This window comes from Mobula hypostoma, chromosome 10 (genome assembly GCF_963921235.1).
Source record: "Mobula hypostoma chromosome 10, sMobHyp1.1, whole genome shotgun sequence".
Taxonomy (NCBI): Eukaryota; Metazoa; Chordata; class Chondrichthyes; order Myliobatiformes; family Myliobatidae; genus Mobula; species Mobula hypostoma.
This window is the reverse complement of record NC_086106.1, coordinates 10,904,514-10,918,490: the sequence shown is the minus strand read 5'-3', so window position 1 is coordinate 10,918,490 and position 13,977 is coordinate 10,904,514. Positions and strand designations below refer to the sequence as shown.

General features: G+C 46.4%; 1 pseudogene; it reads left to right on the top strand.

Moving 5' to 3' along the window:
* The first annotated feature begins 2,426 nt into the window (after positions 1 to 2,426).
* LOC134353204 (uncharacterized) lies at positions 2,427 to 5,260 on the top strand (annotated as a pseudogene).
* Positions 5,261 to 13,977: the final 8,717 nt, after the last annotated feature.

Here is a 13,977-nt window from a genome sequence, read left to right as displayed (position 1 = left end):
TGTTTCTATGTTTCTCAGTCCTGAAATCCGGTCTCGGCCCAAGACGCTGACAGTCTATTCATTTCCGCAGACGCTGCCTGACCTGCTGAGTTCCTCCATCGTTTCATGTGTGTTGCTCTGGATTTCCAGCATCTGCAGAATCTCCTGTGTTTATAACATTCTTTGGCAGCTTGTTCTGTACACTGTAGATTTCTTGTTGTACCACTGCCAAAAAAACAAAAAATTCACCATATAAGGCGCAAAACTCTTAGACACATATACTGTATATAACTAGAGTGCCTAAGACTTTTGCTCAGTACTGTAGTAATTTTATGTATTGCACTGTATTGCTGCAAAAAAAAAAACAAATTTCATGACATGTGAGTGATGATAAACCTGATTCTGATCTGGGTCTCTATTGTGGACTGAGAGTGGGAAGGGGCAGGGAGAGGGGAATCATGGTTGGGAAAAGGGGGTGGGAGAGGGGAGGGAGTGGGAAGCCCCAGAGAGACATTCTGTAATGATCAATAAACCAATTGATTGGAATCAGATGACCTTGCCCAGTGTCTTGGGGCTGCACGTGTGCCATCCATACAACCCTGGTACTCCTCTGCCAGCTGTCCCACACCCCTCCCGCGCATTTCCCAGCAGATGTACACACACGCTGTCCGCTCCACGTTGACAAATGCAGTGCTGTGCAATTCTTTGTCACCTGAGCTATAAATATTTGCCCAAGGCTTTTGCGCAGTACTGCATCTCAGAGACATATTTTATGCTTATTGTGTTTATTTAAATGCTGCACATATCTGGAGAACAATCATTTCCTTCTCCCTTACACTGAAATTTGTAAGCACCAGAGAGGCTTCCGGTGAAATGATATCGTATTTGTTAAATAGGGGGCCGTGCACAATCCTGATTCGATGGAGACAGCCGTGAGAAGCACGGAGGAACATCTGGTGAAACTCCTGAAATGCCCGCTTCACTGCCGCTGCTACTGTGCGATCGAGAATCTCCAGAGGGGAAGGCCCCAAATCCTTGGCTTTGCCTGTTGCTGGCGGCCGGAGCTGGGGTCAAAGCGCTCGGCAGAGATGGTGCTCGGTGCTCGGCGTTGGAGGGCTGGTCGGAGACCCGAAGTTTTCGGACGGACTCGGAGTCGGCTGTGGTCGGGTGCTTCCAGGGTGCTGCATCGGCAAGTTTGCGGCGCTGGAAGCTCATGGCAGGGAGAGTTTTTCTTCCTTCTACCGTCTGCCTGAGGTGATGGGACTTTGCAGAGAGTTTGAGACATTTTTTTACTGTGCCCATGGTCTGTTCTTCTATCAAATTACGGTATTGCTTGCACTGTTGTAACTATATGTCATAATTATGTGGGTTTTGTCAGTTTTTCAGTCTTGGTCTGTCTTGTGTTTCTGTGATATCACACTGGAGGAACATTATATCATTTCTTAATGCATGCATTTCTAAATGACAATAAAAGAGGACTGCGTATCCTCATAATCATAATCCACTGGTCAAGGATGAAGAGTGAAGAGCAACAGAGAGACCCACAATGCGCAGATTGCCAATCTGGTGAGAGAGAGGAGGAGCCGGGGTCAGGAAGTGCCCCACAGTACCCAGAGCCTCCGCGTGGTGCAAGTTGTGCATCCCAACATCACATCCCTGACCGTGGGGATCAGATGGCCCAAAGCCTGCCAGACAGCAGAGTGGCAGAGATTTACTTTATACTTTATACTTCATTGTCGCCAAACAATTGGTACTAGAACGTACAATCATCACAGTGATATTTAATTCTGCGCTTCGTGCTCCCTGGAGTACAAATAGATAGTAAATATTAAAAATTTAAATTATAAATCATAAATAGAAAATAGAAAATGGGAAGTAAGGTATTGCAAAAAAAAACCGAGAGGCAGGTCCGGATATTTGGAGGGTACGGCCCAGATCCGGGTCAGCATCCGTTCAGCAGTCTTATCACAGTTGGAAAGAAGCTGTTCCCAAATCTGGCCGTATGAGTCTTCAAGCTCCTGAGCCTTCTCCCGGAGGGAAGAGGGACGAAAAGTGTGTTGGCTGGGTGGGTCGTGTCCTTGATTATCCTGGCAGCACTGCTCCGACAGCGTGCGGTGTAAAGTGAGTCCAAGGTTGGAAAATTGGTTTGTGTGATGTGCTGGGCCGTGATCATGATCTTCTGCAGCTTCTTCTGGTCTTGGACAGGACAACTTCCATACCAGGTTGTGATGCACCCGAGAAGAATGCTTTCTATGGTGCAACTATAAAAATTAGTGAGGGTTTTAGGGGACAGGCCAAATTTCTTTAGTTTTCTCAGGAAGTAAAGACAATGGTGGGCCTTCTTGACAGTGGACTCTGCTTGGTTGGACCAAGTCAGATTTGATGAGGAGGTAGATCTAGTGTTGGAAACAGTGGCCAAAGGTGGTGTGGAGAGGAGACCACAGATAATGACAACAGTGATCATAACTGTGGCAGCAGAAAGATTTGGTACCGAGGAAGAGATGTGGGCCAGACAGCCATTTGTTAAAAACAGCAGAGCCACCAAGATCCACAACATCCGGAAAGAACTCAAGGCACTCAAGCAACAACATAAATTGGCAAACCATGAGGAAAGGGCGCCACTGGACGAACTGCATGTGATGCTGAGGAAAAGGCTCTGGGAAGAGTGGAGCAACATTGGAGGTGTAGGAGAGAAAGAGCACAGAAAAGATCTGCACTTATCAGTGACCCATTTCAGTTCACCCAACAGCCGCTGGGTCAGAAGAGGAGCGGAAAACTGTCCTGCACAAAGGAACAGATGGACCGCCATCTTTGAAGCATCTTCAGTAACCCGGACAGAGAAGTTGAACTGGGAGACTGCGAGGCCCTCATCGCAGAACCAACAGAGGCTTTCGACCTTCGAGAGCCTCTCTTCAAGGAGGTTCAGCAAGTAGTCAAGAGAGCCAGAGCTGGCTCAGCTCCCGGTCCGAGTGGCACCACCTACAACATCTACTCTCCGGTGGCTGTGGAGAATCCTCAAGCTCGTCTGGAAGAGAGGCAAAGTGCCCAAGCAATAGAAGTATGCAAATGGAGTGTGGATTCCAAAAGAAGAGAGCTCCGAGAACATCAGCCAGTTTAGGATAATATCCTTACTGAGTGTTGAAGGGAGGATCTTCTTCAGCGTGGTGGCAAAGTGCCTAACAGAGTTCTTCCTGAGGAACAATTACATTGACACCTCTGTCCAGAAGGGTGGCGTTCCAAGGGCACCAGGCTGCTTGGAGCACACTGGAGTCATCACACAGCTCCTGAGAGAGGCCAGAGAGAATAAGGGTGACTTAGTGGTTTTGTGGTCGGATTTGGCCAATGCCTATGGATCAATGCCCCACAAGGTTGTTGAAGACGCTCTGAAGAGACACCATGTTTCTGAAGGAATCAGAAGCCTTCTTATGGACTACTACAACAAATTCCAGCTGAGAGTCTCAACAGGGCCAATAACACCAGACTGGTGCAGGCTGGAGATTGGTATCATCACAGGCTGCACAATCTCAGTCATCCTTTTCACCCTGGCAACGAACATGCTGGTAAAATCTGCAGAGCCAGAGTGTCGAGACCCAAAATCAAGATCTGGGATCCGCCAACCACCAATACGACCCTTCATGGATGATCTGACTATCACTGCAGAGTCGGTGCCTGGTGCTAGGTGGATTCTTAAGGGGCTGGAAAGGTTGATGAGGTGGGCAAGGATGTCCTTTAAGCCTGCAAAATCAAGATCAGTAGTGCTGAAGAAGGGGAGAATACATGGGAATTTTCGTTTCTTGTTTGAAGACATTCCAATTCCTACCATCACAGAGTACCCTGTTAAAAGTCTTGGGAAGATGTTTGATGCAACACTCAGAGATAAGGCGGCAATAAGAAACACCTGTGGGGAGTTTAAACAATGGTTGCAAGAGGTTGACAACACTGGCCTTCCAGGGCGGTTTAAAGCATGGATTTACCAGCAAGGATACTACCAAGAATCCTCTGGCCACTGCTTCTCTATTAGTTTCCAGTTTCCACTGTTGCTGAATTAGAGAGGGTAGTCAGCAGGTTCCTGCGAAGGTGGCTGGGTTTACCAAGGAACATCAGCAGCATCGCTCCGTACGGGAATAACTGCAAACTGAGGCTCCCCCTGAAATCCATCGAGGAGGAGTTCAAGGTTTTGCGAGCAAGAGAGGTGCTGCAGTTCCAGGAATCTTCAGATCCAAAGGTTGCTGGAGCAAGAGTGGCGGTGAGAACTGGAAGAGAGTGGAGAGCAGAGGCTGCAGTGGAAGAAGCTGAAGCACGTCTGCACCACAAAGTGCTGGTGGGGGCAGTCGCCCAGGGAAGAGTTGGACTCGGAAGCCTTGAAGTCCCCCATTTTGACAAAGTACAAGGGAAAGATCGACGAGAACTGGTCCAGAATGAAGTAAGGGCAGCTGTGGAGGAGGAGAGGACCAGCAGAGCAGTGGCAATGAAACAGCAAGGAGCCTGGACCAAATGGGAGCAGGTGATCGAGCGAAAGATCACGTGGAACAACCTCTGGAAGGTGGATTCACACCGCATCAAGTTCCTTATCCAGACTGTTTATGACGTCCTTCCTGGCCTGTCCAACCTGCACTGCTGGGGCCTTGCAGAACGGCCAGCTTGCCCCCTCTGTGAGAAGACCGGTACACTAGAGCATATTCTGAGCTGCTGCCCCGGAGCTCTTGCTGATGGCCATTATTGGTGTCGGCATGACCAGGTCCTCCGGACAGTTGCTGAGACAATCTGCAGCACCCTTAACATCTGCCGGAAAACCAGTCCGGTCAAGAATACCATCTGCTGTGTCGAAGAGGGGGAAAGACCAACAGAACACCAGCAAGCAACCGGGTTGCTCTTCACTGCGCAGGACTGGAAGCTAAAAGCAGACCTGGGAAAACAGCTGCAGGTTCCTCCCCACATCACACAGACTACATTGCGGCCCGACATTGTGTTGTGCTCCGACTCATCGAATCACGTTCTAATGCTTGAGTTTACCATGCCGTGGGAAGAACGCATGGAGGAGGCCAACGAGCGGAAAAGAGCCAAGTATGAAGATCTGAAGAACAACTGCCAAAGAAGAGGCTGGAGAGGACAGTGCTGGCCCGTGGAGGTCGGGTGTCGTGGCTTTGCAGGACAGTCGCTCTGCAAAGTATACACTGCACTTGGAATCACGGGAGAGAGAAGAAGGAGAGTCATTTCTACCACCGCAGATGCAGCAGGGAAAGCGTCAAGATGGCTCTGGATAAAGAGGGCAGATCCGTAGGTTGCCGCTAGGGCACAGGCCGGGGTCTGATCAACCCCGGTCGGGTCACCCAGGCGAGGGTGTATGATGTTGAAAGACCCAAAACACCCAACAACCCCAGGTAACATCGCTGATGACGTGCCCGAGCTTAGCATCATGCAGATGTTTCTGTAAGAAAAGAAGAAGAAGAAGAAAATATATAGCTCGGGTGCCTAAGACTTTTGCACAGTACTGTAGTAGTTTTATGTATTACACTGTACTGCTGCAAAAAAAAACAAATTTCATGACATACGTGAGTGATGATAAACCTGATTCTGATACGGGTCTCTATTTGAGAACTGAGAGTGGGAAGGGGGCAGGGAGAGGGGAATCATGTTTGGGGAAAGGGGAAGGGAGCAGGAAGCATCAGAGAGACATTCTGTAATGATCAATAAACCAATTGATTGGAATCAGATGACCTTGCCCAGTGTCTTGGGGCTGCACGTGTGCCATCCATACAACCCTGGTACTCCTCTGCCAGCTGTCCCACACCCCTCCCGCGCATTTCCCAGCAGATGTACACACGGTCTCCGCTCCACGTTGACAAATGCAGTGCTGTGCAATTCTTTGTCACCTGAGCTATAAATATGTGCCCAAGGCTTTTGCGCAGTACTGCATCTCAGAGACACATTTTATGCTTATTGTGGTTTTTTTTAAAGCTGCACAGATCTGGAGTAACAATCATTTCCTTCTCCTTTACGCTGAACATCCTTGAATCTTGTATAATAAACTTGATTCAAATTAAAACAGGGATGTGTGAACAAACAGTACTGCATGCAGGCTGATCTCCAGCAGCAGGCGATGACTGCTCTACAGACAAGGTAACCTAGATATTCTTGAAAGCATTAGCCAAAAGCAAGGCAATAGGGTCTGTCCAATTGGGCATCTTCAGTAATGATTACAGGCGGGAGGAGAGATAGCAGCGCGCTGCGCATGTGCAGCTCTCCGGTGAAAATGATATTGTATCCATTAAATAGGGGCCGTGGACAATCCTGATTTGATGGTGACAGACGTGAAAGCACAGAGGAACATTTGGAGAAATTTCTGAAACGCCCGTTCGCTGCTGTTGATACTGCGCGATCGAGAATCTTCCGGAGGGAAGGCCTCAAAATCCCCGGTTTTGCCTGCTGTTGGCGACCGAGATTGAGGTTGAATCGTTCGGACAGAGACGGCGCTCAGTACTCGGTGTCGGAGAGCTGATCGGAGGCTCGAAGTTTTCAGATGACTGAGTCAGACTGTGGTCAGGCGTGGCAGGGAGAGTTTTCTTCCTTCTCCAGTCTGCGTGAGATGTGGGACATTTGAGAGACTTTGAACTTTTTACTGTGCTCATAGACTGTTCTTCATCAAGTTATGGTATTGTCGCACTGTTGTGACTATATGTTATAATTATGTGGTTTTGTTAGTTTTTTCAATCTTGATCTGTCCTGTGTTTTGTGATATCACACCGGAGGAATATTGTATCATTTCCTAATGCATGTATTACTAAATGACAATAAAAGAGGACTGCATGACTTCATAATCTAACACTGGACAACAAAGGTTTTGCTTCCTGAATTCTTTTGAGTGTGTCTAAAAGATGTTGGGCTGCTGATCATGAAAATCACTATGAAATTTCCCTATCACGCACCACTTTTTGTTTCGAAATTGCCTATACTTGTTAGTTCAATTCAAAATTCGTAACTGATGCCAAGTTAAGAAAGGCATTTTTTGTTGGCCCACATATCAAACAGGTCATCAACGACAGGCAAATCGAAGAACTTTTAGTGGGACTGGCAAAAATCGCATGGAAGGCATTCTAGGATGGTGTTGAAAATTTTCTTGGCAACTACAGAGCACCAAACTATGTGCAGCTGGTTGACAACATGCTTCAAGCACACAAAACCATGAATTGCAACATGTCACTAAAGATTCATTTCCTGCATTCCTATTTCGACTTCTTCCCTGCAAATCTTGGCACTGTCAGTGACGAGCACGGTGAAAGGTTTCTCCAGGACATTACGATCATGGAGGAACGGTATCAGGGCAACTGGAATCCATCAACGCTGGCTGATTATTGTTGGACACTTAAGGGAGAAGCCTCAGACACTGAGTACAAATGAAAATCATCAACAAAACAGTTTTAGCTTAGTTGAACTATTGCAGAGCATCAGCCCTGTTAAACACGTTACATTCAAATAAAGATAATATCTTGTTTCTCCAAATTCCTAGGTGACACAAGTAGTCTAAAATTTTACTTGAGTTCAGCTTCAAGTGGCCTATCATAAATAAGAATAATGGTTGAGGAAGCAACACTTTCAAAAATGCTGTTTTGGGTTTTATCCAGATCAGGGTCCATCACAGTCCTAGTCCAAACAAGAACCAAAGATCTGAATTCCTTTGTATGTGGCATCAGGGCACCCTGCTGTAACTGGAGTCAGCCGAGGGGGGTGGGGAAGGCCCCCACCCCCCCGGTGGCTGGAGTCACAAAGGAGGACAGCTATCCCTGTAGGAGATCAATCATCTCAGCCAGAAGATTTCTCTACGGGTGTCCCTCAGGAAAATCGCCAGCTACTTCATCATAGAGTCACAGAACACAGAAACAGGGCCTTCTGGTTCCTAGTTCCCATCGACCTACACCCAGAACCGTAGCCTTCCCATCAGTGTACTCATCCAAACTTCTCTTAAACGTTAAAATCTAACCCGCTGGCAACTTGTTCCATACTCGTACCTCCTCAGGTTCCCCTTAAATATTTCACCTTTCACCCTTAACCCATGACCTCTAGTAGTCAAATCATCAACGACCTTCTTTCCATCGTATGGCCAAGACTGGGGAATATTGCCCTGGGGATTACATTGCTTTCAGTTCCATTGGCAACCAATTGTAGCAGCCGCCAGTTCAATGTCAGATTATATTTATTACCGAAGTACCAACATTGTACCATATGCTACCCTGAGGTTGATTTTTATTATTTTATTATTTTTGATTTACAAATACAACACGGTAACAGGTAACAGGATACAATGAGTCCCATTACATTCATCATCATCATTATGTGCCATGTCATATGACATCATCATTACGTGCCAGGTCGTATGACTTGGGTGATCATGGTCCCATGACTGTGATTGTTCTTGGCAAATTTTTCTACAGAAGGGGTTTGCCATCGCTTTCTTCTGGGCAGTGTCTTCACAAGATGGGTGACCCCAGCCGTTATCAATACTCTTCAGAGATCGTCTGCCTGGCGTCAGTGGTAATGTAACCAAGACTTATGATATGCACCAGCTGCTCAAGCGACCGCCCACCACCTGCCCCCATGGCTTCACGTGACCCTGATCAGGGTTCTACACCTTGCTCTAAGGGTGAGCTACGGGCTAGCGGAGGGAAGGTGCGCCTTACACCTCCATTGGTAGAGACGTGTCTCCACCCCCACCACCTGGCAATTACACTCGTGTGACCAATTAACCTACTAACTCGTATGTCACTGGAACTCGTACGTTTTTGGAATGTGGGAGGAAACTGGATCAGACAGAGGAGAGCTATGTGGTCATGGTGAGATCATACAAACTCCTTACAGACAGTGGCGGGATTTGAACCTGTGTCACTGGTACCGTAGTAGGGGTACGTTGACCGCCAGTCTACTATGCCAACCATTTTTCTGTAAAAGCCTTCATTTTCCTGTGGGCATTCACAGGCAAATAAAGAAATACAATAGTTCCTAAAAAGTTAGGGGTAAACAAAGACGGGCAAAAAAGAAAGAAAAAATGCAAATAACAAATAAATAATACTGAGAACATGAGTTGTAGAGTCCTTGAAAGTTAGTCTGTAGGTTGTGGAATTAGTTCCATGTTGAGGTGAGTGAAGTTACCCACGCTGGTTTGAGAGCCTGATGGTTGAGGGGTAATAACTGTTCCTGAACCTGGTGGTGTGGGACCTGAGGCTCCTGTACCTCCTGCCTGATGGCATCTCCGAGGAGAGAGCATGGCCTGGATGGTGGAGGTCTGTCATGATGGATGTTGCTTTTCGTGGCATTGCTTCTTGTAAATGTTCTCAGTGTGTGGGAAGAACTTTGTCTATGATGGACTTTTCCCTTCCTGGGTATTGGTGTTTCCATACCAGGCCAGGATGCCGAAGGTCCACTCTTATCTCCTATCAGATACTTCCTTCTCTGGCCCTCGGCCTTTCCCACCCACCTGGCTATTACTCTCCACCTGCCTCCCCCCTCCTTTCCAGTCCCGAGGAAGGGTCTCGGCCCGAAACGTCGACTGTTTACTCTTTTCCTGACCTGCTGAGTTCCTCCAGCATTTTGTGCATGTTGCTTTGCATCCAGTCCAGGTACAATCGCACAGTTTATAACCGAATGATTTAAAACCGTGCCCAAGCCTGCAACGCGGCAAAATCTGGTTTTAGTCACGGGCTGATAAATGTCCGGTAACCTTTACACCATGAAAGGGACCAGCAATGACTCTACCTCCAACAAGAGGCAATGACCCTTGACATTCAATAACTCCACTGCCATTGAGTTCCACCATCCTTAATACTCTGGCTATCTCCAACGTGCAAAACTAACGTGCCGTCACAAAGAAGACAGAGCAGCACCCCTGTGACACACACAACATGCTGGAGGAACTCAGCAGGCCAGGGAGTGGCGGGGTCTCGGCCCGAAAGGTCGACTGTTCACTCTCCTCCATGGACGCTGCCCAGCCTGCTGAGTTCCTCCCGCATTTTGTGCACGTCGCACGGATTTCCAGCATCGGCAGAATTTTCTACTTTCTTCGAGGTTGCCACAGACTTGGCTTGTTATCTACAACTTTGACAAGCTTCTCTAGATGCACAGTGGAGAGTTTCCTGACTGGTTGCATCGAGGCCTGATTATGGAGAACACCAAAGCCCATGAATGGAAAGGGCTTCGAAAAGTAGTGGACACAGCCCAGTCAATCACGGGTAAAGCCCCCCCCCCACCATCGAGGACATCTGCAAGGACCACTACCACAAAAAAGCAGCATCCGCCATCAAGGACCCTCTCCCCCACCATTCAGACCATACTCTCTTCTCTGGGAAGGAAGTACAGGAGCTCCACCATGTTTAGGAACAGTTATTACCCCTCAACCATCACGGTCCTGAACCATGGTGGATATCTTCACCCACCTCAACACTGATCCCTCAACCTATGGACTTACTTTCAAGGACTCCACAACCAATGTCTCCTCTAATTTGTAATGACCAGTGCGCGCAAAAATTCTTGTGCTGGGCAATTTTTTTGCCCAGTGACAACAACATGTGCGCACTGAATTTTATATAGAGAGAACTCCTACTTCATTAGGAGTTTGAAGAGATTTGGTATGTCAACAAATACGCTCGAAAACTTCTATAGATGTGCCATGGAGAGCATTCTGACAGGCTGCATCACTGTCTGGTTTGGTGGGGGGGGGTGGGGGGCTACTGCACAGGACCGAAAGAAGCTGCAGAGGGTTGTAAATTTAGTTGGCTCCATCTTGGGTACTAGCCTACAAAGTTCTCAGGACATCTTCAAGGAATGGTGTCTCAGAAAGGCAGCGTCCATTACTAAGGACCTCCAGCACCCAGGGCATGCCCTTTTCTCACTTTTACCATCAGGTAGGAGGTACAGGAGCCTGAAGGCACACACTCAGTGATTCAGGAACAGCTTCTTCCCCTCTGCCATCCGATTCCTAAATGGACATTGAACCCGTGAACACTACCTCACTTTTTAAAATTTTGTTTTCTTCTTATATATTATGTATTGCATTGAACTGCTGCTGCTAAGTTAACAAATTTCACATCACGTGCCAGTGATAATAAAACTGTTTCTGATTCTGTTTCATTTTAGCAGCCAGCAAAACACCGTCAATAAGATCTTTGATCTCTTCTGGGTTTGATTGTTTTCGCTCTTGTTCATCTGCACTCTCACAAAACATGCGTAGCAGGCCTGTGTGGGTAAAGAAGGATTTTCTCCCCAGAGCTTTTGCACACCACCCATTTGTGATTTGCTTACTAAACGATGCTTTCAAAAAGATAAGTTTCCAAATATCGCTCCACTTCTACCCATTTGCAAATTCTCCAGCTACTTTTACATCATGACAATTTACGCAGGTAACACCAGTTTCTGTACTGTACATAAATATTTCTCATAGGTGCACGTTCCTGACCTCATGAGCTCTCTGGGTTGCAGTTTCCACTGTTTCATTAAGGCATTCCACTTTAAATGAACTTATCAGTACTTTTGCGCTTCGCGTTGTTTGCTTTTTTGGAATTTGACATAGCGAATCAATAATTTGTAATTAATAAGTACAAATAGGCCAGTTCTAAAATCTGTAGACAAATCATCGCAAACTCCATGTTGTCAAGACCGTCCACGTCAGAAACCGGAAAAGGAAATGGGATAACGTACGATTGTGAAATATCCTTAATCCACCAATGAGGTAGAGGGTGACAACTTTTTGTGTACAGTTTAAATTCCTTTGTGCACTGGTAGCAAAAGGTGTGTGCGTGCATACACCTTGGAGGGAAAATTGTCTCAACTCCGGTTCTCAATGCTCCCGCTTGGCAACGCAATGATATCAGCACCGGTCTCCGGAGCGAAGGTCGCTGAGTTCGAATCCAAGTCGGGTTGAGCGTCGAGCTAGCAAATCCGCCTCGTAAAAACAAGAATAGCTTGCTACGGAAACACTGTCATGACGGTGCCCCAATAACTCCACTGCCGAGTTAAGGGCTATTCTTCCTCTTCTTCATGTTCTCAATATAACATTTACTTATCTATTATTTATTATTATTATGATTATGAGGACACGTAGCCCCCTTTTATTGTCATTTAGTAATGCATGCATTAAGAAATGATAAAAATGTTTTTCCAGAATGATATCACGGAAACACATGACAAACTGTCTTAAAAACTGACAAAAACCACATAATTATAACATATAGTTACAACAGTGCAAAGCAATACCGTAATTTGATAAGAACAGACCATGGGCACAGTAAAAGTCTCAGACTCTCTCAAAGTCCCATCATCTCACGCAGATGGTGAACCTCCAGTGCCGCCAACTTGCCGATGCAGCATCCCGGAAGCATCCGACCACAGTCCGACTCCGAGTCCGTCTGAAAAATTCCGAGCCTCCGACCAGTTTTCCGACACCGAGCACCGAGCACCATCTCTGCCGAGCGTTTCAACCCCGGCCCAGGCAACAGGCAATAGGCAAAGCTGAGGATTTGGGGCCTTCGTCTCTGGAGATTCTCGATCGCACAGTAGCAGTGGCAGTGAACCGGGCATCTCAGAAGTTTCTCCAGATGTTCCTCTGCGCTTCATGGCTGTCCCCATCAAATCCGGATTGTGCACGGCACCCCTAGTTGTTATCATTTATTTATTTATCTATCTATTATTTATCATTATTATTTTGTTTTTATTTCTTCGTATCTATTGTGGATGCCTGCAAGAAAATGAATCTCAGGAGAGTATATGGTGACATAGATGCACTTTGATAACACATTTCCTTTGACTTTTCAACTATGAGGTCAGGGGCTGGAGATCCTCTGGAGAGTGACATACCTCCCGATACCCCAAGGCCTTTCCGCTGGCGACAAGGGTGATGGAACGCCGGCCAGCCGTCTGAATCAGTGCAGCACCCAGAGGAAGCTGGACAATGCCCATCCCAGCCGACTGGCACCCGTCCATCATTCCAGGCCCTCGTTCCCTCCCTGTAATCCAGATGCAAACTGGACTGCACAGTCTACTCCAGCAACACCTTCCAGCTCATGACCTCTACCACAACATGCAGAGGGTCGGAGAAACTCAGCGGGTTGGGCAGCATCTGCGGAGAGGAATGGACAGTTGATATTTCATTAAGACCATGAGACATGGGAGCAGAATTAAGCCATTCCGTCCATTAAGTTACTTTCCCTCTCAGGTAGGAGGTACAGAAGCCTGAAGGCACACACTCAGCAATTCAGGAACAGCTTCTTCCCCTCTGCCATCCGATTCCTAAATGGACATTGAAGCTTTGGACACTACCCCACTTTTTTTTAAATTATATTTTTTATGAGTTTCTACAATATAATAAAAAAAACCCACCAGCAAAAAAGAGATTTATACAGTGCAAAACAAACATTACTAGTATACAATTGATAACAGTAGAGAAAAAGCACACAAAATAAAATCATATAAAGTTAGAATCCTCCACACTCTCCCACTGCGCTCCAAGCCAACCATTTCGATGTGAAGAAAAGTTAAACAGAGCTTTTATCACCACAGAGCTGTAAATATAAAAGCAAGTATATTGCCTACTACCTGAACTGTAATAAAGTTCGCGTGAAAAAAAACGTAAAACTTAACCAGGAAAGAAACTGAAAGTAAGGGAATAAAATAGAAAAAAAAGAGGATAAACCTTTACAACAGGAATTCTGCAGATGCTGGAAATTCAAGCAACACACATCAAAGTTGCTGGTGAACGCAGTCCTGACGAAGGGTCTCGGCCTGAAACGTTGACTGTACCTCTTCCTAGAGATGCTGCCTGGCCTGCTGCGCTCACCAGCCACTTTGAGGATGAACCTTTAATCTATTTTTTTAATATACAGTATTCTGTCTTCGTCCGTTTTTTAAAAATCTATTAAATATATGTAATTGATGTGTTTGTTTATTTATTTTATTTAATTTATTATTATTATTATTTTTCTCTCTCTGCTAGATTATGTATTGCATTGAACTGCT